Genomic DNA, 27,741 nt, shown 5'->3' with positions numbered 1-27,741 from the left:
CCTGCAATAAATATTAAAGGGAACTGTTTGAATTTCCACTAAAAAAATCCACAAAAAAGGATATAAAATATAATAACATTTATGTAACATGTGGGAGGAGAAAAGAATGGGTTCAAACAAAGAACCATAGCTTAATTACAGACTGCTAAATGTAGAAAATGCTACATACAAACATAATGGTAACCATTCATCAAAAAACACTAATAACTATGCAAAGAATAAAGAGAAAGGAATCCAAATATATTACTAAAGAAAATAAGCAAATAAAAAAAAGACAAGGAAGGATCCAAGAAAATTTTCAGAAATAACCACAAAACAAGTAATAAAATGGCAATAAATATGTATCTATCAATAATTACTTTGAATATAAATGGACTAAATACTCCAATAAAAATAAATACCCCAATAAAAAGAATAAATTAAAAAAAAAACAAGACCCATCTATATGCTACCTATAAGTGACTAATTTTATACCTACAGATACTGCAGATTGAAAATGACAGGGCAAAGAAACATCTATCATGCAAATAGATGTCAAGGGGAAGCCAGAGTGGCAATACTTACATCAGACAAAAGAGACTTTAAAACAAAGGCTGTAACAAGAGGCAAAGACACTATATAGTAATAAAGGGTTTGGTCCAACAAAAAGATGTAACAACTGCAAATATTTATGCACCCTACATAGGAACACACAAATACATAAACAATAACAAACATAAAGGCATTAATCAATAATAAAAAAAATAGTAGGGGACTCAAAACCCTCCTGACCCCAAAGGATAGATCATCTAAACAGAAAATCACCAAGGAAAAAAATGACTTTGAGTGACACACTGGAACAGATAGATTTAACAGATATATTTAGAACATTCCATCCTAAAACAACAGAATACACCTTTTTTTCAAGTACTCAGAGAACATTCTCCAGAATAGATCACATAGCCCACAAAACAAGTCTTGACAAATTCAAGATCGACATTATATAGTGAATCTTTTCTCACAGCAATGCTATGAAATTAGAAGTCAACCACAGGAAAATAATCTGGAAAGACCACAAATACATAGATATTAAATCACATGCTACTAAACAATGAATGGGTCAACCAGTAAATAAATAAGAAATAAAAAAGTACATGGTAATAAATGAAAATGAAAACACAGTAGTCCAAAGTTTTGGGATGCAGTCAAAATGGTTCTAAGAAGGAAGTTTATAGTGACACAGGCTTATCTGAAGAAGCAAGAACAATCTCAAAAACCTAATTTACACTTAAGGAGCTATTACATTGCTGGTAATAGCAATGACAACAAAAACACCCCAAAAACAAAACAAAACAAAAACAAAACAAAACAAAAAAACCCTAAAATCAGCAGAAAGAAGGAAATAATAGAAATTAGAGAAGAAATAAATAGCATAGAACCCCCCCTAAAAAACACACACACACACAATAGAACAAATCGCTGAAACCAGGAGCTGATTGTTTGAAAAAAATATTAATAAACTACTTGCCAGCCAGACTTATCTAGGAAAAAACAAAAAAGGACTCCAATAAAATCATAAACGAGACTGAAATAACAATGAACATGACAGAAATATAATTATAGTAGATATCTGCCTTTTCTTTTTCTCGCTCAGCTTATTAGCTTGCAAATTCCACAGGCCCTCTTTCTTCCCAGGATGCATTAGATAAAGGCCTAGGATTAGTTCCACAAAATATGTGAGCCCACTGATCTTTTCCTGGGTCTTCACTGTAAAATATACACTTTCCCCCACCCCATAATTTGGTTATTCTACATAATACTTCTATAAATGTAGGAGTGCATGTATTTCTTTGAATTCATATTTTTATATTTTTGGGGTAAGTACCCAGTTATGTGATTGCTGGATCGTAGAGTAATTCTATTTTTAACTTTCTGATGAAATTCCATACTGTTTTCTACAGTGGTTACATCAGTTTGCATTCCCACCAGAAGTGCACGAGGGTTCTTTTCTTCCACATTCTTGCCAACACTTGTTGTTTCTTGTGTTTTGTTTTGTTTTTAATTTTAGCCATTCTGACAGGTAGGAGGTGATATCTCACTGTAGTTTTTATTTAATCTGATGATAAGTGATGTAGAACATCTTTTCATGTGTCTGTTGGTCATCAGGTTGTCTTCTTTGGAGAAATGCCTGTTCATGTCTTGTGTTCATATTTAATTGGATTATTTGGGTTTTGAGCTGTATCAGTTCTTTATGTAATTTGGATACTAATCCTTTATCCAATATGTCATTTTCAAATATCTTCTCCCATATGGCAGGTTGCCTTTTAGTTTTGTTTTTTTTTTAAGATTTTATTTATTTATTCATGAGAGACACACAGAGAGGGGCAAAGACGTAGGCAGAGGGAGAAGTAAGCTCCATGCAGGGAGCCCAGTGTGAGACTCCATCTTGGGACTCCAGGATCTTGCCTCGGGCCGAAGGAAGGCAGGTGCTCAACCGCTGAGCCACCCAGGTATCCCTGCCTTTTAGTTTTGTTGATTGTTTCCTTTATTGTGCAGAAGCTTTTTATTTTGATGTAGTCTAATAGTTTATCTTAATCATTATCATGATACTTACCTCTGTAACAATCAACTATCAACTTGTATGTCTCCTCACTGGGCTATAAATATTTAAAAGAAGAGGCTATATTCTTATTAATTTTGGATCTTTGATCTCAACAATTCTGTGTTGCGGAGAAGAATGTACCTGGATGTAGCGTTGCTCTTGTGCCCTAAACCTTCAGGTCCCCTAGTTGGTTGGTTCTCTGCTCTGTACTGTTATCTGATTTCAGCCTTGGGGCTTGCAAGGATCAGCAGGATTTAACTTCTTAAATGAAGTAGATAAACATTTGAATTACAATTTACAATATGGACAGATAAGCAATCAAAACTTCAAAAATTTACTATATAACATGAACATTTTACTTGCTTATTGCAGCCTCAGCCTCATCAATTAATTTATATTTTAGCACTCTTTAAATTTATTCTTTTTGGAATTTGAGGTAAATATTAGGTACTAAATAAATGGTATTAAATAAATTTTAAATATAGAATAAATATTAACTGATTAAGTAATTCTTAGCAAATCTATAATAAAATCTTTGATATTGAAAGCCTTGCAAATAAGATTACAATACTAAATATTTAAAATCATCTAATGTTTTCCTTAGTTTGCCATAAATAATTATATCCACTTAGAACTTATTACCAACATAATAATAGATCTATTATCTGTAACTCCCTTTAAAGAGGTGTAGATAATTTAAACCTGTTGCATGAATGATGATCTTTGTCTGACATAAAAATAAAAGCCATTTGTGTGGAAGCCTCCATTATTAGCAAGGCTGTGCTGAAGAGAAAGCAGGTACTAAGAGCAGAGCCTTCAATCACCATGCCTGTTTTCAAGGAAAACAATCATACTATTTCACTAAGAGGAGAAACTACATGAGAATCTCAATGGTTATCATGAGATGTAAAAAAGGAAATGTAGGGAGCTCACAAGTAGAAAGCAATTCAGTCAGGGATATTTTCAGGAAGCCTGTGAAACTAGTAATAATAGTTTTTTTTTTTGTTTTTTGTTTTTTTTTAGCATTTAGTTTCTAAATGATTTTAGACCTACAAGGATGTTGAAAAACAGTACAGAATGATCCTGTTAGCTTTCACACAAACTAAGAGCTTCATTAACATTGATATAACACCATCAACCAAACTACAGATTTCATTTGGATTTCACCATTTTTTCTACCAATGCTATTTTCTGTTCCAGGGTCCCACATTGCCTGAAGATTTGCTGTCTCCTTAGTGTCCTCCATTCTGGGACGGGTCCCCAGTCTCCCCTGTCTGTATTAATTTTCTATTCCTTCTGTTAGAAATTACAACAAACTTAACACCTTCAAACAACGCCAGTTTATTATCTTATTCTTATGCAGATAAGTTGTCCCCACTGATTCTTCTGCTCTAGGTTTCACAAGGCAGAAATCAAAGTGTTAGTGTGGCTCAGTTCTTACTGGGAGGCTCTGGGAAGAATGCACATCGAATTCATTCAGGTTGTTGCCCAAATCCAGTATCTTGTGGATTGTAAAATAGAGACTTCTGTTTGCTTGCTGTCTACCAGAGGCCATCCTCTCCGTTCCAAGAGGACCTCTTCTGGTCCTTGCACATGGCCTTGCATCTCAGGCCAGCAACAGTGCATCAAGACCTTCTTGCACAAAAAGTTCCTGATGTCCCCTCCTGTGCTTACATATCTCTAACAACTAGTGAAAGTTGTCTTTGAATGCCTCACACAATTAGATTGGGCCCACCGGTATAATCTAGGATAATCGTCACATTTTGAGGTAGGCAACCTCACAGTCTTACACCTGCAAAGTCCCTTTTTCCATGCAATTTAACATATTCACAGGCTCCAGGACTTAGGACATGGTCACTGGATGAATGAGAGTTGGGAGGAATCTGTCCACTGTGCTGTCTTTTATGATTTTCACCCTTTTGAATAGTACTGGTCAATTATTTTGCAGAATATTCTTCAGTTTGGGTTGGTCTGATATTTTCTCTTGATTGAATTGAAGTTCAGCATTATTGAAAAGAATATCTCAAAAAAAAAAAAAAAGATGTGGTACATTATCAGCACAATTATCAGGGGTACTTCCTGTCTTTAGTTCACCTTACTGGTTATATTACCTATGGTTACTTGGATAAGACGGGCTTCTCAATTTTGAAATAACTATTCTCCCTTTGTAATTAGTAAGTTTTATGGGGAAAATACTTTGAAACTCTAAATATTTTTTTTCTCAACAAGATGGTGATCTTTATTTCCCCAATCCCTTCCTTATTTATTAGAATTCTTCTGAAAAAAGAAATATCTCTTCCCCTTCCTTCCTTCTTTATTTAATCACATCTTTAATTCAGTATAGACTAACTTCCATCTTTCCTTCCTTCTTTCCTTCCTTCCTTCCTTCCTTCCTTCTTTCCTTCCTTCCTTCTTTCCTTCCTTCCTTCCTTCCTTCCTTCCTTCCTTCCTTCCTTCCTTCCTTCCTTCCTTCCTTCCCTCCTTCTTTCTTCAATCACATCTTTAATTCAGTTTAGACTAATTGGATATTTATTTAGGCTTTGGGATATAATCTAATACTACCATTATTTTGTTGTTGACGCTCAAATTATTCCATGTCCTTGGAAAAGCCCCAATCATTTTGGGTATACAGCCCTATTTTTCTGGCACCGTAAGATATCCCAGGCTCTTGTATTTTCCATGGCACAGCCCTGGATGCAACCACTTCTATAAGGAATTCTTGTTCCCTTCATTGGAAATGGTATTTGAAGCAGAAGATATGGTTGCCGGTGCTAGGTGTGCTCAGAATATATGCATAACTTGTCTTACTGTCCTTTGCTTTCCTGCACTTCACAGATAGTGTTGTTTTTGTTTTCTGTTTTGTTTTGTTTTTTTTTTTTTTTTACGAATTGAAGGTTTATGGCAACCATGTGTGAAGCATGCCTATTGACACCCCTTCTCCAACAGCATTTGCCCACTCTGTGTCTCTGTGTCACATTTTGGTAATTTTCACAATATTTCAAACTTTTTTCATTGTTATTACCTTTGTTATGATGATCTATGATCAGTGATTATGGCTCACTGAAAGCTCAGATTATAGTTAGCATTTTTAGGTATAAAGTATTTTAAACTCAAGTATGTACATTGTTTTTTGGATATTATGCTATTGCACATTCAACAGACTATAGTGTAGTGTTAAACATAATTCTTCTATGCACTGCTGAAACTAAATAATTCATTTGGCTCACTTTACTGCAATATTCATTTTAAAGTAGTGGTCTGTAATGGAACCTGCAATATTTCTAAGGTACACAAGTAATAAAATTTTAGAGAAAATGTAACTGTCACCTCTTTTGCTCCATCTTTTTATTAGAGTATCAGATCCTCCTTCTCTGTCTACCCTTTCTCATCAGTGCTCAAGCATAATTAAATCTGTCAAAATTTAACAACAAAAACAAATCTTCCTTTAAGCCTATAATACATAATAGTTATTGCTATGATTTTTGTCTTCCATCTTTCATTGACTAACTCTTAAAAATCATGGTCTAAACCAATGGTTCTTAAACTCTTTGGTCTCAGAACTCCTTTATATACATTAAAGTTATTAAGAATCCCCTTGAATTTTTTTCTATCAGACTTACAGATATTTTTACTGCATTAGAAATTAAAATAGAATTTTTTTAAAAATTGAAATAATTATGGAGAATAATAAATCTTTTTCATGCTAACATGAATAAAATACTGTTTAAAATAAAATGTAGCTCATCCTCCAAAAATCAGTGGGAAAAGGCATTATTTTTCACTTTTGCAAATCTCTTTAATGGCAGGCTTAATAGTGAAGAATTAGATTCTGATATCTTCTTGTGCATTCAATCTTTCAGTATGCTGTTCTGGTTAAAGTATTTGATGAAAATATGACCTTATATTGATATGCACTTGAAGAAAGGAGTATTTTAATAACCAGTTTAGATAATTGTAGATTTTCTTGATACTAAATCAAAATTGGACAAATAGTGGTTTCTTAAAGTTTAGTTACAATGCAGATTCAATCCATATCAAAGAATAATTTATGCTGTTTAATTTCAATGTTTTGGCATATCTCAGATTATAAATGGTTCTTTTACCAATGCATGATTTTGAAATATATGCAGGTCATTGGTAAAATATTTGTCTCCTGAGTTATGTATATCTCCAAAATATTCACATATTTTGCTAAACTACCTTAGAAAATTCTAGAAACCACAAGAATACTCAACCATATATTCAACTAGCCATCAAAACAATAAAATCAACATACTCCATGTAGCTTTGGAAAATTCTGCTATGCACTTGTAGGAGAATATGTGTGAAAAAGGTAAATCACATATTTTCATTACTGTGAAAACTGTTTGAATCCATGGACAGGGTTGCAGGGGTACTGCATGTAAAAAGCATTGGTATTCATACACACCTCAATTTCTCAGGGCGAACTTCTTTCCCCACAGTCTCATTTAATTTACTGTTACCCAACTCAAAACAAAACAAAACAAAACATAACCATTTGTCTTCAGAACAATATTTAATTCTTAGATAATTCAGTCTCTTTGGCATTTGCCACTTTGTTGAGCTTGCTGGAATACGCTTTTACTTGGGTATTTGTGAAGTTATTCATTTCTTGGGTATTATGAAGTTATTCATTTCTCCTTACCTCTTTAGCTACCATACCCAATACCTTTGTGGCTTTTTCTTTCTTTCTTTCTTTCTTTCTTTCTTTCTTCTTTCTTTCTTTTCTTTCTATTCTTTCTTTCTTTCTTTCTTTCTTTCTTTCTTTCTCTTTCCTTCCTTCCTTCCTTCCTTCCTTCCTTCCTCCTTCTTCCTTCCTTCCTTCCTCTCCTTCTCTCTTCTCTCTTTCTCTCTTCTCTCTCTCTCTCTCTCTCTTTCTTTCTTTTTTTCTTTCTTCTTTCTCCTTTCTTGGAAAACAATTTATCTATTATTTATGTTTATAGTTCACAAACAATGTTGCATTAGTTTCAGGTGTACAACATAGTGATTTGACAACCCTACATATTATGCTTTGGTCACCCACATGCAGCTACCATCTGTCACCATGTAACATTATTATAATACCTTTGACTATATTCCCTATGTTGTACATTTTATTCCCATAACTTATGTGTTCCAAACTGTGGCTTCCTCTTTTATGTGCATATAGCCCTAAAAGCAGATGCTTTTTAAAAATTTTCTCTGCAGCCCTCTTCCTGTTTCCTATTCATTTCTCTGGATGGACTCTGGTACTGCCATAGCAGCAAATATCATCTACATGAGGATGATTCCAATCTGATCCTTAAGTCCCAGAATCACATTTTCAGCAATACATCTGTACTTACATGCTTCTTTTTTTTAATAATAAATTTATTTTTTATTGGTGTTCAATGTGCCAAGATACAAAATAACACCCAGTGTTATTTTGTCATCTCGTCAAGTGCCCCCCTCAGTGCCCTTCACCCATTCACCCCCAACCCCTGCCCTCCTCCCCTTCCACCACCCCTAGTTCGTTTTTTAAAATAAGATTTTATTTATTTATTCATGAGAGACACAGAGAGGAGCAGAGACACAGGCAGAGGGAGAAGCAGGCTCCATGCAGGGAGCCTGATTCAGGACTCGATCCCAGGACTCCAGGACCATGCCCTGGGCCTAAAGCAGGCGCTAAACCACTGACTCACCCAGGGATCCCTGTACCTACTTTCTTCTTAAACCACATTGCTCAGTATTTTTTACCTCAGTTCATTATTTTCTCCTTGGTATCATTCTCCAAATTTGTCTGGTCTTGATCAAAATATAAATATATGAATAATTTTTATCAAACCTTTTTCTCTTTTAAAGTCAGAGTGATATTTTCTTAGTCTCCAATATTTGTTAGATCTATTTTCTATAGCCCTTCAAAAAATACTTGTTTAACTAAAATTATTTTTAAGTTCTTCAGCACTTTCAGATGCTATTTTTCCAGTGTTCACTTAAAATATACAGTCCTCATTTAAAGATATAGATACATGTCTATATAAAGATATATATATGTATGTATATATATGTGTGTGTATTTATATATAAACATAGGGGATATATTTGTATCTATATATATCTTTGTTAATATATAATTAATATGCCTTTAAAATGTGTTCATTTTAAATATACAATTAAAATATTTTGTATATCCACAGACTTGTGCAACCATCACTACGAACTAAGTTTATTATATTTCAATCAAAATAAAATTCATTTTCCTTCCACATCAATGCCTGGCACCCACTATCTCCATGATTTGCCTGTTTTCAAACATCATATTATTGGACTCATACTATATGCAGCCTTCTTAAATTGGCTACTTTAAGCTTTCTCCGTGTATTTCATGGTTTGCTAGTTCATTTATTTTTAGCATTGAACAAGATCTCATTATCTGGGTGTACTGCAGTTATTATTCATTCACCTACTGAAGGACCTCTAGGTTGCTTCCAAGTTTTGGCAGTTATTATCAAAGCTGTTATAAACATTCATGTGCACGTTTTTGTGTAGCCATACATTTTCATTCCTTTAGGCAAATACCACAGAATGTGATTGCTGGATCATCTGGTAAGGAACTTTTAATTTTATAAGAAACCACTGAACTGTCCTCCAAAGTGGCTGCATCATTTTGCATTCTCCTGAGTTTGAATGGGAGTTCCTGTTGCTCCACATCCTCTACAATGCTTGATGGGGTCAGTTTCTGGGCTTTGACCATTTAAGTAGGTAAATGGTACTATCTCATTGTTTTAAGTTGCATTTTCCTAATGACATATGACTAATGTCTTTTCATATGATTATTTGCCATTTGTGTATCTTCTCTGGTGAGGTAACTGTTAAGTCTTTGGTCAATTTTTAATTGGGTTATTTGTTTTCTTACTGTTGAGATTTAAGAGTTCTTTGAATAATTTAATAACAGTACTCATCAGATAGGTCTTTGAAAATATTTTATACCTGTGTTTGGCTTGCCTTCTCATTCTCTGGCCATGTCTTTGACAGGGCAGAAACTTTTAATTTTAATGAAGTTCCTCTTGCTTCAGTGTTGTGTCTGAAGACATTGGTATACCTGTGGCAGTATAGGTTTTCTGTGATGCTGTCTTCTAGAAACTTTGTAGCTTTACATTTTAAATTTAAATTGTGACTCTTTTGAGCCATGTTTTGTGAAGCATATGAGTTATATCTCTACATTTGTTGTTTTCCTTCAGGTTGTTCAGTTGTTGCACCATTTGTGGACAAGACTATTTTTGCTCCATTGTTTCTTTGTTCCAGGTCAGTTGACTATATTTCTGTAAGTCTGTTTTTGGACTCTCTATTATATTCCACTGGTTTATGTGTTTATTCTTTACCAATTACACACTGTTTCACTTACTGTAGCTTATAGTAAGTCTTGAGGTTGAATAGCGTTAGTCTTCTTTGTTCTTACCCTTCAATATTGTGTTGGATTTTCTGGGTTCTCTGTGGTTTTGATTTACATTTCTCTAATGGTTATTTATACTGAGCAGCATTTAATTGCTTATTTTACCTTTGTTTACATTATATAAGTAAATATTCAAATACACTGTCCATTTTTATTTTTATATTTTTAAAGATTTTATTTATTTATTTGTGAGAGAACAAAGATAGGCAAAGACATAGGCAGAGGGACAAGCAGGCTTCCTCTAGGAAGCCTGATGCAGGACTCAATCCCAGGATCCCGGGATCATGACCTGAGCCAAAGGCAGACACTCAACTACTGAGTCACCCAGTTTTCCCACCCACTGTCCATTATTAAATTGGATTATTAACTTAAAAATGTTTTTTTAAGTTGTAAGAGTTCTTTGTATACTCTGCATTTCTCTTTTTTTATCCAATATATAACATTAAGGCATTTCTCCTATTCTATGGGTTATGTTTTCACTTTCTTGATGGTGTCATGTTTAGCATGACATTAGATTTTGTTATAATAATACACTTCATGTGGCTTTTCTTAATTTGCTACTCTTTTGGTGTATCAAATCTAAGAAATTATTAGTTAATCAAAGGTCTTGATGATTTATCCTATGTTTATTTCTAAGAGTTTAATAGCTCCTACATTTAGGTTTATGAACTTATTATGAAGTTATCTTTTGTATACAATATGAAGTAGAAGTCCACTTTCATTCTTTTACATGTGGATATCCAGTTATCTCAGCACCATTTGTTGAAATGTTTATTTTTTCCCATTCAATTGTCTTAGCACCCTTGTTGAAAATCAGTTGAGAACAAATTCAAGATTATTTTAATATCCTCTCCTATGTCCACTATTCAATTTTTCTACCTGTGTGCCAGTACCAGAGTGTTTTGATTATTGAAGATGTGTATTAATTTTTGAAATTGGAAAAAAGGGTTCTCAAACTTTGTTCTTATTTTTCAAGATTCAATTTTTGTGTTTTGGGTCCTTTTTATTTCCAAATGGTTGGACCCAAATGGATTAGCTTTTCATTTCTTAAAAAAAAAAAAAAAAAAATCTAAGAATTAAAAAAAAAAAAATCCACCTGGGATTTTGGTAGTAATTGTATTAAAACTGAATGAAAAGGGCATCTTAATAATACTAACTTTCCAATTTAGCAACATGAAATGTCTTTTCACTTACTTAAATTTTCTTTAACATATTTAAGTAACTTTTCATAGTTTTCAGTATAAGGTTAGTGACATCAGAAGTCCTCAATACTGAAGCATTTTGTGTCAATCTCTCCCATTCATATTTAGTAAGATAATGTGAATCTGCTTAACTATGTAAATAAGCTCAAAAGACTTTTTTTAAAATAGATTTTCCATGATGATTCTTTGGATGATTTTCTTTTTAAAAGACAACTATCAAATTATTTTTAGAAAGTCATGTTTTAATTTGCTCATGCACTAACAAAAATTTGCTCTGCCTACGACATATCTATCTCAGTCCAAAAAGAGCATGTTTGTTCGAAAATAATGAGAAGACTACTTTGAGGAAGGAACCAGAGTGTGGAAGGAGAGTAAACATCAGCAACATTTGAGACTGCAAAATTTTGTAGCAGCCATATTGAGAGGAGGGATTAGTATCTACTGAGGTGGAGATGACAAAGATGAAGAGGCAGATTTGGAGAAGAAGATACTAAATTTGGAATTGAACATGTTAAGAGGTGACTACCTGTTATCCCAAAGAAAAAAATAAAAGTCATGGATTGGACATATGTGTGTGCCATATTTGTGGAAGCTGCCCAAATTTTCTTCCATCAAACACTAAAAACAAAAATAGGGAATGGAAAATTAAAATTAGGATAGCCTTGTTATAACTCTTTATTTTAGTCACACCCTAAAGAAGAGTGATGCAGAAACACAAGATAATAGCAATGGGTAGGTGGGGGACAGTCACACTTAAACAGCTGCATGGCACAGTGATTTGTTTTTTTTTAGGTAACTTAGGAAAATGAAACAGAGGCTCTGGTTCCTAGCAAAATTCTCTCAGCAAAGGCTATAATTCAGTGCAATAGAGACAGAAACAGGACCAGATGCACTGGGCAAGAAGCTCATAATTAAGAACAGGAGTTGGTAATTACCTTCTTCTATTGTAAGGGGAAAAGAATAATTAAACAGCCAAGTCCAAGCAGATGCTCACCAAGGCTTATGATTGTGAAGGAGAGTCCTAGAGTAATTTGTACTTGACAATATCAGGACATTATTTCTTTCCCTAATGTATTCAATGTTTTGTGAAATAATTGCTTCAGGTCTGAAGAAATTGCATAGAATCATTTTAAAAATAAGAGCAACAAATTTTTATTAAATAACTACCAGGTATAGATGTGTTTTATAAGTTTTGATATTGATATCACTAAGTTCCTGGGTACATCACATCACATAGGTTAATAATACTCAGAATTTTATGAACTATGTCTTAATTTACGTAACTATGCATCAAGATGTAATATAGTATTGTCAATTGCAAAACAAAAATTTTGGAAAACCTATTATAAGATTGTAACTGTACTCTATATTGGAATGATTTAGGCTAAATAGTTATCAACTTTCTGTCAGAGTGGCCTCTAATAGTTGGAAGTAAAGAGAGAAAGATATTCAAAGAGAAAGACTTTGGGATAAAAATACCCTATTTCACTTGCTGAAATAATTAGGTCTGCATTTGATTTTGTAGCCCAGAGCAAACTGATATTGAACAACTGCCACTGAACACTATCAATTTAGTGGGAGAAAAAGTTTAACTTCCACAGGTAAAGAAAAAATGTTTTGTATTTCCTTCTTCATTGTTTTGCTGGGTTGGTATCTTCAGTGTCTTGATTAAAAGAAAATCTGTTTCGACATCATGAAATGGAATGTTATGAGAAAAAATATTTTCATAAAATGATATACTGTGTAAATTAATCATAAATTAAGCAACTGCATATTTTGCTTTCTTTCAGTGATTATACATCAACAAGGGCTGAATGAAGGTAATTAAAGTGCAAATAAAATAATTATTCACTAACTATTCAGGTAATGACTTTATGTAAATTGATTCACATCTCCATAACTACCTTCAAAATTTCTTGAATTTTTGAACTTGGATAATTTCATATAGTCTCCCAAACTGCTGGCTGGATAATATAAACTGTCCATTTTATATTAGAATGTATACAAATATGTATAATTGGAGAAAATATTTAAAGTAAGTGTAAAGAAAAACACCCAAGTGTTATTTTATATGATGGAATTATTCTATATAAACTAGTTTTTGGAATGGTGGGTAAGCAGTCAGGGATTTGCAAATTATTTTCTTGTATAAAACTATTTTGGTAGTGTGGGATGAACTAAGATAATGGCATAATAAAAGGATCCTAGCCTTGCCTCATTCCTTGAACACAGCTAGATAAACATCAAATGATTCCAAATACCCAAGAAATCGACCTGAGGACTAGCAGAACAAATTTCATAACTAGAGGGAAAGAAGAGGCCATGTCATAGAATGTAAGAAGTATGGAAACATAGTTTGGGGGAGAAATGAATCAGGGGTGCTGCAGATGGAAGGGAGCCCAGGTCATGGAGAAAGGCAAGAGAGAGAGGAGTGCAACGGGGATCACACAAGAAGAACACTTCCCCAAAGCCATTGACTGGGAAAATGAGAGACGTTAATTTTCCAACTGTAGTGCTCAATGACTGGAGTTATAGAGGTCCATGGCATAGATGCTAAAGAGCTCTGATGGCATTGCAGTGCTCACATAGAGGAGGCAGACAGGTAACCCAGGAACAGATGGCATGATCTGAGGACCATCTAAGACATACCATGAAGAGCAGTTCTCTCTTCTTGGAGTGCATCTGAGAGAGGTAGCATTGTCTCTTCAGGGAAAACAGAGCCAGTGGGTGCCATTTCCCTCTCCTGGACCTCAGCATATGTGGAAAGACACCTGCTGAGGGCAGCTAATCCAGATACTGGCTCGTGGGTGTGCTTTGCTCCAAATCCCACACTCCCTCAGTCTGGTATACTCATCCTTCTGGGTCAAACCTGCATCAATCCCAGGATGGCAAGGCCCTACCCCAGACCACAGCAGGTCTCTATCACACCAGATCCCTAAGTTCTGGAGTTTTAAAACTTGGCCAGCCTGGCTGGGATAGAGCCCAAAGTGCACTGTGCTATCCCAGACAGGCAAGCAATCTGGACACAGTGTGAAAACAGTAATCTGAAAAATTCCTAGGACACACAGAGGAAGTTATTTGCTCCTCTGAGAGAGCTTCCCCAACAGCAACAAGTACAAACTCCTCTCTCCAAGGTCAGAAGAGCTGGCTGGGGCCATTTCCTTCCCCTGCCCCTCAGCATAAACTAACTTCAGTAATCAGCACATTGTCAATACAGGCAAAGAGAAACTTCAGAGGACTAACCTGAGGGATAGAGCAGCCATAACACAGGAGTAGATTGTATGAAGCACACACCAGAGACACTTCTTGAAGCACCAGGCCCTGGACCTTATATGACCTCTTCTTCATAAAGCCATGACTTTCAGGAGCAGGAAACATAACAGGATTTCCTAACATACAGAAGAAGACAGAAACCTAGACAAAATGACAAGATGGAGGAATTCATCCTAAAAGAAAGAAAAAAAAGTAAGTAACTTATAATTGACAAACTAGATTTTAAGCCAAAGACTGTATCAAGAATTGAAGAAGGTCACTATATCATAATAAAGCAGTATATCCAACAAGAAGACATAGCAATTTTAAATATTTATACCCCCAACATGGGAGCACCCAAATATATAAAACAATTAATAAGAAACATAAAGGAACTCATTGATAATAATACAATAATAGTTGGGGACTTTAATATAACCCCACTTACATTAAATGGACATACCATTGAAACAGAAAATGAACAATAACTTTGAATAACACAGTGGACCAAATGGACTTAACAGATATATTCAGAGCATTTCATCCTAAAACAACAGAATATACAGTCTTCTAAAGTGCGCATAAAATATTCTCCAGAATAGATCACATGCTGGATCACAAATCAGGCCTCAATGCATATTTTCCAACCACAATGCTATGAAAGTTGAAGTCAACTACAAGAAAAAAATTTGGAAAGACCACAAATACATGGAGGCTAATGAACATCTCACTAAAGAATGAATGAGTAAATCAGGAAATCAAAGAAGAAATAAAAAGGTACATGGAAACAAGTGAAAATTAACCATGATGGTTCAAAAACTTCGGGATGCAGCAAAAGTAGCCCTAAGAGGGAAGTATATAGCGATACAGTGCTAACCTCAAGAAACAAGAAGTCTCAAATAAGTAACCTAACCTTATACTTAATGGAGCTAGAAAGAGAACAAAAGATGAAGCCTAAAGCTAGAAGAAGGGAAATTATAAAGATTACAGTATAAGTGAATGATGTAGAAACAAACAAACAAACACAAACGACAACAAAGAAGAATAGTAGAAGAGATCAATGACAAAATTAATAAAATCGACAAACTCCTATAAGACCTATCTATAAGAAAAAAGAAAGGACCCAGATAAACAAAACCACAAATGAGAGAAGAGAAATAACAACCAACACCATAAAAATACAAATAATTATAACAGAATATTATGAAAAATTATATGCCAACAAATTGGACAATTTGGAAAAAATATTGATAAATTTCTAAAAACATATAAACTACCAAAACTGAAGCATGAATAAATAGAACACTTAATCAGATCATTAATCAGCAAAGGAATGGAATCAGTAATAAATCACCTCCCAACAAACAGAAGTCCAGGGCCAAATGGCTTCCCAGCAAATACTAAAAAAAATAGTTAAATATTTAAAGAATAGTTAATATTTATTCTCACACTGTTCCAAAAAACAGAAATGGAAGAAAACTTCCAATCTAATTCTTCGAGGCCAGCATTACCCTGATTTAAAACAAGAAAAAGACTCCACTACAATAAAGAACTATAGGCCAATATTCCTGATGAACATGGGTGCAAAAATTCTCAACAAGATACTAGCAAAGTGAATCCAACAGTACATTAAAAGAATCATTCACCATGATCAAGTGGGATTTATTCCTGGGTTGTGAGAGTAGTTCAACATTTGCAAATCAATGTGATATACCACATTAATAAAAATATAACAGCTGTATGATTCTCTCAATAGATGCAGAAAAGCATTTGACAAAATACAATATCCATTCTTGATAAAAACCCTCAACAAAGTAGGGATAGAAGGAACATACCTCAATGTAAGAAAGGCCCATATGTGGAAAACTCACAGCTAATATCATCCTCATTAGGGAAAAGCCAAGAGCTTTTCCTCTATCGTCAGGAACAAGACAGGGATGTCCACTCACCATTGTTATTTAACATAGTACCAGAATACCACAGACAACAAAAAGAGAAAGGATCAAAATCAGAAAAGAAGTCAAACTTTCACTATTTTCAGGTGACATGAACCTCTATGTAGAAAATCTGAAAGACTTCATCAAAATATTGCTAGAATTGATAAATTCTTTCAGTAAATTTGCAAGATACAAAATCAACGTGTAAAAATCTATTGCATTTCTATACACCAATAATGAAGCAGCAGAAAGACAAATCAAGGAATCAAGCCCATTACAATTGTACCAAAACCATGATATACCTAGGAATAAACTTAACCAAAGAGCTAAAAGACCCATACTCTAAAAATGAAAAGATATTGAAGATAACACAAATAAATGGAAAAACATTCCATACTCATGAATTGGAAGAATAAATATTGTTAAAATGCCTGTACTACCTGAAGCAATCTACACATTTTATGCAATCCCTATTAAAATATCACCAGCATTTTTCACAGAGCTAGAACAAACAATCCTAAATTTGTATGGAACCACAAAAGACCCTGAATAGCCAAATCAATCTTGAGAAAGAAACACAAAGCTGGAAGCATCACAATTCCAGGCTTCAAGTTATATTTCAAAGCTATAGTGATCAAGACAGTATGGTACTGGAACAAAAACAGAGACATGGTTTAATGGAGAAGAATAGAAAGCTCAGAAATGGACCTACAACTGTATGGGCAACTCATCTTCAACAAAGCAAGAAAGAATACATAATGGAAAAAAAAACCCACAATCTTTTCAACAAATGGTATTAAGAAAACCAGACAGCAACATGCAGAAGAATGAAACTGGGCCACTTTATTACACCATACACAAAAGAAGTCAAAATGGATGAAACACTTAAATGTAAGACAGGAAACTCTAAAAGTCCTAGAGGAGAACATAGGCAGCAACCTTTTTGACATGACCCATAGCAACTTCTTAATAGACATGTCACCAGAGGCAAGGGAAACAAAAGCAAAAATAAATTATTGGAACTTCATCAAGACAAAAACTTCTGCACAGCAGAGAAAACAACAAAACTAAAAGGTAACCTTTGGAATGGAAGAGAATTTTTGAAAATGGAATTGAAAATCTATAAAGAACTTATCAAACTTAACACTCATAAAACAAATAATCCAGTTAAGAAATGGGCAGAAAATATGAACTGACATTTCCCCAAAGACATATGATGGCTAACCAATGTGTGAAAAGATATTCAACATCACTCATCCTCAATAAAATGAAATTGAAACTGCAATAAGATACCACCTCACACCAGTCAGAATGGCTAAAATTAACAACACAGGAAACAACAGATGTTGGTAAGAGTGTAGAGAAAGGGGAAACTTTTTACCCTCCCACACTATTGGTGGGAATGCAAACAGGTGTAACCACTCTGGAAAGCAGTATGAAGTTTCCTCAAAAAATGAAAAATAGATGTAACCCTATGATCCAGCAATTGTACTACTAGGAATTTACCCAAAGGATACAAAAGTACTGCTTCAAAGGGATACATGCACTCTGATATTTATAGCACCATTTTCTACAATAGCCAAGTTATGGAAAGAACCCAAATGTCCATCAACTAATGAATGGATAATTAAGAGGTTATATGCATATGCATTTATGTATATTTATATATAATGTGTGTATATATATGTATATATAATTATTAGCCATAAAAAATGGAATCTTGCCATTTGCAGTAATGTGGATGGAGCTAGAGAGTATTCTGGTAAGCAAAATATGTCAGTTGGAGAAAAACAAATACCATATGATTTCACTCATATGTGGAATTTAAGAAACAAAACAGATGAACATAGGGCAAGAAAAAATAAGAGAGAGACAAACCATAAAACAGACTTTTAACTATAGAGAACAAACTGACAGTTACGGGGGGGGGGGCGTGTTTAAATAGGTAATAGGTATGAAGAAGAGCACCTGTGATAAGCCCTGGATGTTGTATGTAAGTGAAGAATCACTTGATTTTACAGCTGAAACTAATTTTACACTATAAACTAACTAGAATTTAATAGAAACTTGAAAAAAATATTTTGGTAATAACATAGCTGGTAGCAGGATTTTGCCTCTAGGTGTTGGGTCCATAGATAAATAAACAGGAAGGTAATATGAGAAGAAAACGTGTTTTGAACAGAGTAGCCTTCTCAATCCATTGTCTTTTGAAAAATAGATTAAAAATCTTATATAAGAAACCATTAGCTTTTTATATAACAGTACACATAGTAGAATAATATACCATCCTAAGATGTAGACTCTGCTACTTTGTATGTCAAAAAGGACTATCAATAGTAATGCTAACCTTTTTGAAAGGGGAACATTATCTTGGATTATAGGGTGGGGCCAATGTCATTACAAAGATCTTTATAAGTGACAGAGGGAGGCAGGAGAGTTAAGGTAAAGAAAGAGATGTGACAACATAGCAGAATTCAGAATCATGTGAGTCTAGGAGCCAACAAATATAAAGAGCCTCTGGAAGTTGGGAAGGCCAAAAAAAAAAAAAAAATTGCTCAGATCTTGATTTTAGCCCATTAGGACCCAAATCAGGATTTTAACCACTAGAACTCTACGATAAATCTTCGTGTTAAAACCCCTAAATTTGTGGTAATTTTTTATTCAGTAATATAAATTAATTTTGTTCAAATAACAATATGCCTAGCAAAAGATAACAATCACAATAATTGCATTTCCTAGCTATGGTGTTTTAAGTTTAATTTTATCATTGTCACGGGTATATATAAATTGAATTGATTTTTTTATTGAATTTTTATGTTGACAATACTAAATGAATATTTTGCTGAATTTGCCTATTAATTCAACTGACAGGTCTATAGACTATTTTGAATTTTCTGAATATATAATCTATCATCTGTAAATCATAACAATTGTATGTAGATATAGATATAGATATAGATATAGATATATAGTCCTGACACCTTTAACTTTTTTGTTGCCTTATCATGCCTTATTCTATAGGCTAGACCTTCATACTATGAGTAATGATTCCAATACAAATGAAATTTTGTCAAGAAAATTGTTTTATTTAACACATATTCATTCGCATTAAAGAGTTTCACTTTTATGCCCAGCTGGCTAAACACTTTTTATCTTAAATGGTTGTTGAATTTTATTAAATTATTTGCTTTACATCAAAATGATCATTAATTGCTCTTCTTTATTTTCTTAATAAGGCTTATTACACTGATGGAACAATATGTCAAAGTGATTGTTAAACCTTTTTGACAATATACCATTTTTACATTTTGTGGTTCATTTGGTTAACATTCAGTTTAAGAATTTTGAATGTGAGTTAATGACAGATGATCTGCAAATTTTCTAATGCCTATTTATTATTTTAATTCCATTATATATGTTTAAAGCTGTGTTGTTACTACAATATAAAAGTAGAATTATATTATATTTCTTGTAAATTGATCCTTTGATCATTATGAAATTCCATCTTAATATTTAGCATCTCTACGTGGATTATAGCTTTATACTAATATGTTAGTGTTAGCATTCTTGTTAATATTTCTAGGGCATCCTTTTCTTCCAGTTTATACTCGCCCTCTCAATTATAAGTGTCTTTATATTTAAAATGTCTCTTGGGAAGCCAGAATGGCTCAGTAGATTAAGCAACAGACTCTTGATTTTTGCTCAGGTCATGATCTTTGGGTCATGGATGACATCTCGATTTGGGCTCCACACTCAGTGTGGAGTCTGATTGAGATTCTCTCCCTCTCCCTTTGCCTCTACTCCCACTAATTTGGGCACCCTCTCTCAAAAAAAAATAAAAATAAAAATAAAAAAAGATGAAGTGGTTCAAGTAAACAACTGTTATTTGTTTTTGTTTTGTTTTGTTTTGTTTGTTTGAATTTCAAGTTTTATTATCTTTTCATTTGCTTAGTGTACCTGTATTGTCCTGTTTGGGGTTTGCTGAGCTTCTTAAATCTGTGGATCATTACCTTAGTTCAGCTTCTAAAACTCATCATCCATTACTTACTTTGATGGGGCTGTGTCCCATTCTCTCATTCCTTTTTTCCATGGCTCCAATTATACACGTTAGACATTTGGCTGTTTGCACATGAATCATGCATTGTCCACTTCTTTTCCATGTTTTGTCTTCCTATGCTTCAGATTCATTGTATTCTGTTGAACTGCTTTACAGTTCACTCATCCATTTATTGAGTTCAGATATTTTAATTTTATATTTATGATATTACTATGTTTTACTTAAATAGATTTTAATTCTTTGGAGAAAGTCTGCATACTTTCTTCCTTTTTCATATATTTTTCACTATTTTCTAAAAAATAGAACCATAGGTCTTTAAAGAATCTTTTGCTAAATCCAATATCTGAATAATCTATGGTTTACTCTCTCAATTGACTTTTTTTTATAATTCTTGGTTATATCTATGGTCTGTTTCCATGTCCTAAATACCCTTTACTGTAGTCTTAACATTGCAATAAAAAACTGTGGAGATTTCAATTGTAGAAGGCACCTCTTTCTTTCTGGTAGAAAAAAAGAACAAGGTATGAAGCACCCTAGTCCATTCTAGAATTCAGCTGCTTAAATGTAATTTTTGTAAAACCAATTATACATGTTGTTCACCTCTGATCCTCAGACATGAGGATCACTGTGTCAGACTTTTCTTTGAAATAAATGTCTATTTGGGAAAGACTGATACAAACTCACCCCAAATTGTCATTTTTGCCTTACAAAACTTGCAAATATTTCTCCTATTATTTTAATAATTATTTAACTTTGATTATGGTATGTTGAGTCATAAAGTTTATGATTATCACAAAATTAAAAGTATCTTTTCCTTGAATACTTGTGTCAGAATTTTGCTTTTCCTATAGTAAGCTTATAAATTTATTCATCTATAAATTTCAATTACTTTTATATAGAAAAAGTTAATATTTTTAATTTATACCAGATCTATTTTGTATGTTATATGACATGAATTTTGGAAAAAACAAAAAAAAATACGTTTAGGATTGGTCAAGCTGTATAGTAAAACATTGAACAGAAAAGACATAGTTGCAGCTTTTTAAGCAACAAAATCCAGTTTCTAGAATAGGAAAATAAATTTTAAAAACAAATCAGATTTCCTACAAAACTAAGCATACTCTTATTATTCAGCAATTGTATTCTTTTGGGTATATAACCCAAATGAGTTAAAAAATTATGTCACAGAAACTGTTACATATGAATGTTTATCGCAGTTTTGCACATAATTGCCCAAATCCAAAAGCAACCATCATGTTCTGGAATAGGTGATGAATAAATAAATTGTAGGACATCCAGACAATGAATTATTCAACATTAAAAAGAAATAACTACCAAGCCATGAAAAGATATGGAGGGACCTTACATGTATATTAAATAAGTGAAAGAAGCCAATATGAAATCATACATACTGTTTTGATTCCAATTAAATAACATTCTAGAAAAGGGGAAAAGAGGCAGAGGAATTGGCAGAGTACAGAGCACTTTTAAGGTAGTGAAACTACTCTGTATGATACTATAATGGCAGATACATTTGTCATTACACATTTGTCAAAACTCAGAATGTGCAACACAAGACTGAACTGTAATGTAAACTATGGGGGATGATGTAGTAGGTTCAACTACTGTTAAAAAATGTGCCATTTCGTTGCTGGAGAGATCCTGTGTGTGTCAGGGGGATGGGCAATGGATATTCAGAATACACTGTACTTTCTACTGAATTCTTCTGTGAGTCTCAAATGCTATAAAGTCTATTTAAAAAGTCATATGATTGTGAAATCTGCAAATATCAACATGAACAGTTCATAAACTATATTCTCTTACCTTAATCATAATTTACAAATTTCATGTAATTTGAAAGTCTGCATAAATATTGGAACTATGACATATTTAAAAGAGATATAGGCAAGCTCATTTTTTAGGTAAAGAATCTTATAAAAAGTTCATCTTTATTTCATTTAATCTTCCTACAAAAACAAAAACAAAAAAAAAAAAACAAAACAAAAAAACTGAATGAATTCCAAAGAAGTCCTTTAATCTTAGCCCTGTTAGTCCAACTAATGTTTTCTTTTTTAAAATTCCCCTGGCTATTCGGGGTCTTTTCTGATTCCACACAAATCTTAAAATAATTTGTTGTAACTTTCTGAAGAAAGTCCATGGTATTTTGATAGGGATTGCATTAAACGTGTACATTGCCCTGGGTAACATTGACATTTTCACAATATTATTCAGCCAATCCATGAGCATGGAATATTTTTCCATCTCTTTGTGTCTTCCTCAATTTCTTTCAGAAGTGTTCTGTAGTTTTTAGGGTATAGATCCTTGACCTCTTTGGTTAGGTTTATTCCTAGGTATCTTATGCTTTTGGGTGGAATTGTAAATGGGATTGACTCCTTAATTTCTCTTTCTTCAGTCTCATTGTTAGTGTATAGAAATGCCACTGACTTCTGGGCATTGATTTTGTATCCTGCCACGCTGCCAAATTGCTATATGAGTTCTAGCAATCTTGGAGTGGAGACTTTTGGGTTTTCTACGTAGAGTATCATGTCATCGGCGAAGAGGGAGAGTTTGACTTCTTCTTTGCCAATCTGAATGCCTTTAATGTCTTTTTGTTGTCTGATTGCTGAGGCTAGGACTTCCAGTACTATGTTGAATAGCAGTGGTGAGAGTGGACATCCCTGTCTTGTTCCTGATCTTAGGGGAAAGGCTCCCAGTGCTTCCCCATTGAGAATTATATTTGCTGTGGGCTTTTCATAGATGGCTTTTAAGATGTTGAGGAATGTTCCCTCTATCCCTACACTCTGAAGAGTTTTGATCACGAATGGATGCTGTATTTTGTCAAATGCTTTCTCTGCATCTAATGAGAGGATTATATGGTTCTTGGTTTTTCTCTTGCTGATATGATGAATCACATTGATTGTTTACGAGTGTTGAACCAGCCTTGTGTCCCGGGGATAAATCCTTCTTGGTCATGGTGAATAATTTTCTTAATGTACTATTGGATCCTATTGGCCAGTATCTTGTTGAGAATTTTTGCATCCATGTTCATCAGGGATATGGGTCTGTAATTCTCCTTTTTGGTGGGGTCTTTGTCTGGTTTTGGAATTCAGGTGATGCTGGCCTCATAGAACGAATTTGGAAGTACTCCATCTCTTTCTATCTTTCCAAACAGCTTTAGTAGAATAGGTATGGTTTCTTCTTTAAACATTTGATAGAATTCCGCCGGGAAGCCATCTGGCCCTGGACTCTTGTGTCTTGGGAGGTTTTTGATGACTGCTTCAATTTCCTCCCTGGTTACTAGCCTGTTCAGGTTTTCTATATCTTCCTGTTCCAGTTTTGGTAGTTTGTGGCTTTCCAGAAATGCCTCCATTTCTTCTAGATTGCCTAATTTATTGGCATATAGCTGTTCATCATACGTTTTTAAAATCGTTTGTATTTCCTTGGTGTTGGTAGTGATCTCTCCTTTCTCATTCATGATTTGATAAATTTGAGTCTTCTCTCTCTTCTTTTTAATAAGGCTGGCTAATGGTTTATCTATCTTATTGATTCTTTCGAAGTACCAACTCCTGGTTCTGTTGATCTGTTCCACAGTTCTTCTGGTCTCGATTTCATTGAGTTCTGCTCGAATCTTTATGAACTCTCTTCTTCTCCTGGGTGTAGGATCTATTTGCTGTTTTTCTCTAGCTCCTTTAGGTGTAAGGTTATCTTTTGTATTTGAGTTCTTTCCAGTTTTTGAATGGATGCTTGTATTGCGAAGTATTTCCCCCTCAGGACTGCTTTTGCTGCATCCCAAAGATTTTGAACGGTTGTATATTCTTTCTCATTAGTTTCCATGAATGAATCTTTTTAATTCTTCCTTAATTTCCTGGTTGAACCTTTCATCTTTTAGCAGGATGGTCCTTAACCTCCACGTGTTTGAGGTCCTTCCAAACTTCTTGTTGTGATTTAGTTCTAATTTCAAGGCATATGGTCTGAGAATAACAGGGGACGATCTCAATCTTTTGGTATCGGTTCAGACCCGATGTGTGACCCAGTATGTGGTCTATTCTGGAGAAAGTTTCATGTGCACTTGAGAAGAATGTGTATTCAGTTGAGTTTGGATGTAAAGTTCTGTAGATATCTGTGAAATCCATCTGGTCCAGTGTATCATTTAAAGCTCTCGTTTCTTTGGAGATGTTGTGCTTAGAAGACCTATCGAGGGTAGAAAGAGCTAGATTGAAGTCACCAAGTATAAGTGTATTATTATCTAAGTATTTCTTCACTTTGGTTATTAATTGGTTTAAATATTTGGCAGCTCCCACATTCAGGGCATATATATTGAGGATTGTTAAGTCCTCTTGTTGGATAGATCCTTTAAGTATGAGATAGTGTCCCTCTTCATCTCTCACTACAGTCTTCGGGGTAAATTTTAGTTTATCTGGTATAAGGATGGCTACCCCTGCTTTCTTTTGAGGACCATTTGAATGGTAAATGGTTCTCCAACATTTATTTTCAGGTTATAGGTGTCCTTCTGTCTCTAAAATGAGTCTCTTGTAGACAGCAAATAGATGGGTCCTGCTTTTTTATCCAGTTGGAAACCTGTGATTTTTGATGGTGTCATTAAGTCCGTTCACATTCAGAGTTACTATTGACAGCTATGAGTTTAGTGTCATCATGATATCTATTCAGTCCTTGTTTTTGTGGATTGTTGCACTGGACTTCTTCTTAAAGGGGAATTTTAAGAGTCCCCCTTAAAATTTCTTGCAGAGCTGGTTTGGAGGTCACATATTCTTTCAGTTCCTGCCTGTCCTGGAAGCTCTTTATCTCTCCTTCCATTCTGAATGAGAGCCTTGCTGGATAAAGTATTCTTGGTTGCATGTTCTTCTCATTTAGGACCCTGAATATATCCTGCCAGCCCTTTCTGGCCTGCCAGGTCTCTGTGGAGAGGTCTGCTGTTACCCTAATACTCCTCCCCATAAAAGTCAGGGATTTCTTGTCTCTTGCTGCTTTAAGGATCATCTCTTTATCTTTGGAATTTGCAAGCTTAACTATTAAATGTCGAGGTGTTGAACAGTTTTTATTGATTTTAGGGGGGATCTCTCTATCTCCTGGATCTGAATGCCTGTTTCCCTTCCCAGATTAGGACAGTTTTCAGCTATGATTTGTTCAAATACATATTCTGGCCCTCTGGCCCTTTCAGCGCCCTCAGGAACCCCAATTAATTGTAGGTTTTTCTTCCTCAGGCTGTCGTTTATTTCTCTTAATCTGTCTTCATAGTCTTTTAATTGTCTGTCTCTTTTTTCCTCAGTTTCACTCTTTGCCATCAACTTGTCTTCTGTGTCACTCACTCGTTCTTCCACCTCGTTAACCCTCGTCGTTAGGACTTCTAGTTTGGATTGCCTCTCATTCAATTGATTTTTAATTTCTGCCTGATTGGATCTAAATTCTGCAGTCATGAAGTCTCTTGAGTCCTTTATGCTTTTTTCTAGAGCCACCAGTAGCTGTATAATAGTGCTTCTGAATTGCCTTTTGACATTGAATTGTAATCCAGATTTTGTAACTCTGTGGGAGAGAGGACTGTTTCTGATTCTTTCTTTTGAGGTGAGGTTTTCCTTCTAGTCATTTTGCTCAGTGCAGAGTGGCCAAAAACAAGTTGTATTGGGAAAAGGAGAAAAAGAGAGAGAGAGAGAAGGAAAGAAAAGAGAAAAAGAAAAAAGAAAAAAGGAAGAAAAAAGGGGAAAAAGAGAAGAAAAGAGAAAGAAAAAGAAAAGAAAGGGGAAAAAAGGGTGGGGGAAGCAATCAGAAATCAAAACGAAAAAAAAAAAAAAAACCACGGGGGAGTATCTTCTGATTCTGTGTACTTCAAGTCCCTTGACTTCCCCTGGAACTTGTCCGTCTAGCTGGTCTTCTGGGGGAGGGGCCTGCTGTGCTGATTCTCAGGTGTTAGCACTTGGGGGAGCTGCTCTGCCCCTGCCTGGTGCAGGGCTCAGTGGGGGTTGTTCACCCCGTGAGGCCCCAGGAGGAACAACCGCAGTGGCGGGGCCAGCTCTGCAGCCCTGGAGTCAGCTCCCGCAGTCACCACGGAGCTCTCCGTCTGCAGGGCCTGGAGGCTCAGGGTGGGGCCGCTGATCTGCTCAGCTCGGGGCAGGAGCGTCCTTGCTGTCCTGGGCCCCCCGGCCTCTGCCTGTCCCGGGGGAGGCCGGATCCTGGGCTGTGTCCCGGCGCCCTGTGCTCCGGGGCCTGCGCTGGTGGATTCGCGCTCCCGCCCCGCAGCCCCCTCCGCGGAGCCGCCCCCGAGCCCCCCAGCTGCTCCCCCCCGCAGCCCCCTCCGCGGAGCCGCCCCCGAGACCCCCGAGCTGCTCCCGCCCCGCAGCCCCCTCCGCGGAGCCTCCCCCGAGCCCCCCCGAGCTGCTCCCGCCCCGCAGCCCCCTCCGCGGAGCCGCCCCCGAGCCCCCCCGAGCTGCTCCGGGTCCCCCCGTGTTCGCTGCAGCCCTTAGGGAGCTCGGCGCACTCTCCCGGGGCGCAGGTGTCTGTTAGTGTCCCCGGGAGCCCGAGGGCATCCCCGCCCTCCTGGGTCCTGCTCCACCTCCCTGGAGCCCCTTTCCCCCGGGAAGGTTGGTGCAGCTCCTGCTCCTCCGGGACGGGGCTCTCCTGTCCTGGGGACACTCGCCCGGCCTCAGCCCGGCTCCTCGCGGGGCCCGTTCTCCTTGGAGGCCTTTTGTTTCTTTATTTCTTTTTCCCCATCTTCCTACCTTGATAGAAGCGCGAACTCTTCTCACTGTAACATTCCAGCTGGTCTCTTTTTAAATCTCAGGCCGAATTCGTAGGTTTTCAGGATGATTTGAAGGTTATCTAGGTAACTTGGTGGGGACAGGTGTCTTGGGGACCCTACTCTTCTGCCCTCTTGCCCCTATATGGAATCTTAAAACACAATGATACCAAAAAGAATGATTTGATAGATACAGGAGACAGATTGTTAGCCAGAGGCAGGGGTTAAGGATGGGCAAAATGAGTGAAGGTTCTTAAAAGGTACAAACTTCCAGTTACAAAATGAATAGGTCCTGTGGATGTCATGTATGATGACTATAGTTAAAAATATTGTATTATATATTTGCAAGTTTCTAAGAGAGGAGATTTTAAAATTCCTCATTAGAAAGAAAAAAATCTTTGTGGTGACGTATATTAATTAAATTTATGTGACAATCCTTTTACAACAATACATACATTGAATTATGTTGTTTATTAAAATTAATACAGTATTGTATGTCAATTATACCTTAATTAAAATACATACACGCACA

Source organism: Canis lupus, chromosome 29 (genome assembly GCF_003254725.2).
Source record: "Canis lupus dingo isolate Sandy chromosome 29, ASM325472v2, whole genome shotgun sequence".
Taxonomy (NCBI): Eukaryota; Metazoa; Chordata; class Mammalia; order Carnivora; family Canidae; genus Canis; species Canis lupus.
The sequence above is the reverse complement of the archived record's forward strand: the minus strand, read 5'-3'. Positions refer to the sequence as shown.